Genomic DNA, 2,869 nt, shown 5'->3' on the forward strand with positions numbered 1-2,869 from the left:
CATAAATACATCGGTGACTTAGGAGAAACATTTGCATGCTTCACTGAATCGTCTAAAGGCAAAAATGAGCACGCATAGATGGATTGTTTTGGTAGAGCCGCACGCGCACCGTGTCCGGGTGCGCCGGGCAGTATGCGGCGTGCCAAGTTTGATATCGAGAGTGAGGCGTGCATTGAACGTGACCGTGAATCACGAGGCCGTAGAATGAATTTGCGGTGATCTGTTTTGGTGAAGAGGAGTATGCAAACAGAACGACCGTCCCCGCCGGAACGCTGGACGTACAACGGATGCACAGGTTTTACATTCGAAAAGACATCTGCAAGTGAAGGCATTCTAAATGCCCATCCGCTCTTCTAGTGGCTTTTGGTTTTGGTCTGCTGCAGTGTATCGTGGACCAGGTAAGACGCTTGAGGGAGTGCTCGAAATACGGTATGAAGGTCACGCTACGTGTGTACTTATCTGTGCCTCCCCTAATGTTTTCTCGCGTGCATGAACTGTAACGATATAGACTCCCGCATTAAAATTTTCTTTGGAATAGTTACTTAGTAAGGAGAAAACCTACCTCGCAAATATCCTTCGCCTGCCAGCAATGGGATAATAAAGTTCTACATAAATGTTTTATCGGCATCAGTCATTTCGTGAGAAGCAAAACCTACCTCGCTTTTAACACATCTGTCCGATAATCTTCCATATTCGTATAGTCGCTAGTAGAGCACTGCACGGGTCTTAATTATTCACGCGTCCCGAGCCCGTCAACCTTTTTCGTTACTCGCCCCAGCCCGGCCCGATTTTTTCGATATAGGCCCGAACCCGGCCCGGCCCGCGAGGAAGACATCCCGGCTCAGGCTCGGAAACAGCCGGAGTACTAAATGCACATCGGTAAAGCCAAAGTATTTTGTTATACGGATCTCATTTTAAAAATGTCATATTTCTAGACGTTTTTAAAATGGTCATATTTCTAGAGTAAACGCAAGCCAGCGCGCGCTAGCTGGTGTTTCCACCAGCGGTGCCTACGGTGCCTCGGCGCGATAATTCTTTTTGTCTTTTTCTGTAATATATATATACATACACACGCACACACACGCGCGCGACTGCAGATTGCAACGCGTGCGCTTCACCATGTCAGAGCGCAGTTTGATCTGCGCTTATAGTACGCATGCATGTCTAACTGCGGCATGCGCTCAAATTTAAGGAACGTCACCCTACAGTTAGACGTGCGCCTCGCGTCACACGTTTGCGTGCGTGCAATCACGATGCGCTCAACGGAAGCGCCCTTATGTCGAGCTTACTGCGGCCATACGCTCGAACGCGAACAAACCACTGCACAGCGTAGCTTGAAAAAAAAAAAAAAGGAAAACTCAGCAGCTATTGAAAGCACGTCCCTTACTTCGCAAAGTCTGGTCGATGGCGTTGCGTTAAAATTCGTCCCGCCAATACTGTGTAACCAAACCTTCCTCCGGCCCGCCTCAGTTTTCGATGATAGGATCGCGAAGAACAGCTTTCCACCGTCGTGACGGTTCTTGCATCCGAAGGCGCAGCAGCCCGTCATGCCGCACAGATAGACGGCTTCAAGTTAGGTGACTGACACACGTTCCGAGCAAAACAAAAGCGCAGTGTCCGCAACGACGCCTGCCGAAAATACGGTGCGCGGTTGGAGCGGACAATATGGCGTCTGCGGCCGCGAAAAGCGCGGGTTTAAACATGGTTTAAAGGACTTTTGCGCGCGAAACCATCGACCAATGGGAAGAGGCGACGGGCGCAGAAGAGGGAGAGGCGACGCTCTGGAAAGGTCATGGAGGAAGGAAAGGCAAAGGTTGTCGTTACTTTAAAAATTTCCAGGGATTTTACATGCCGCTGCCCATGCGCTGCCACTGGCTGCTACACCGCTGAACATGCCGCTGAACAGTTTCTTACTATTACCTAGAGGGAAAGCTGGCAAGCCGTCTATGGGAGTTTGCATGGAGACCCCACGTGACCACCTCAGCCACCATGGGCGCTCAAAGCATCATGGGGCGGTGAGCTACTTGTTGCGGAACTGTAACTTTTGGCCAAAAAATAATAAAAAAATAAAGCTGTTTGATAGCTACAAACGTCCTAACATTCAATATCTTGTCTAATGATTGCAACAAACGAGCAGAAAAGCATTTAAGTGCAAAGTTTGCCTAAAATAAGACATAACTAGCTTTCCTATTGGCCAAGTGATGAACACTAAAAAAAACTAATATTTCGTAATTAACAGGCGCACTTTTAAAAGTAAATATGTTTTCAAAAAAAATGTTGTTGTTTAGATACTTTAAGAGGTTTTTTAATGGCATTTCGGAAGAGTAAAACCTTTTATTGGCGTCGTGTGTCGTCGCGTCTTCACTACTATGGCTTTTGCACACTGCGTTCGCGCGAAAGTCGTCTGCGCACACACGAACTACGTTTTCGGAATGAAACGCCTTAGTACTGCCACTCTGTGTTCCCGAAAAACTACGACTGTGCCGCAACAAGTAGCTCACCGCCCCATGATGCTTTGAGCGTCCATGTTGGCTGAAGTGCAGCGCCGCCAGCTTTCCCTCTAGGTAATAGTAAGAAACTCTATGCCGCTGAACGTTGCCATGTGTTTGGCGGGAAAGTGAGCGACTAAAAAAAGATGCGCAGAAGGCGCTACCAGTTGTCCAATCTATTGGACAACCAGGTTTTATGAAGGTGAATGTTTTTGTGTATGAGTACTGGCTTAATAACTAATGTTTAATATATTGAACAAATTTTTATACATGGGTCTCAGGAGGATATAAAAAAATGTAGGCACTACAGTGCGTGTAGTAGGCGCTTGCTGACTACCGACGGATCTAATCCAACTTGATCCAAGCCAACTCACAAAACC

The sequence above is a fragment of the Amblyomma mixtum genome, chromosome 5 (genome assembly GCF_055824585.1).
Source record: "Amblyomma mixtum isolate Tamu chromosome 5, ASM5582458v1, whole genome shotgun sequence".
Taxonomy (NCBI): domain Eukaryota; kingdom Metazoa; phylum Arthropoda; class Arachnida; order Ixodida; family Ixodidae; genus Amblyomma; species Amblyomma mixtum.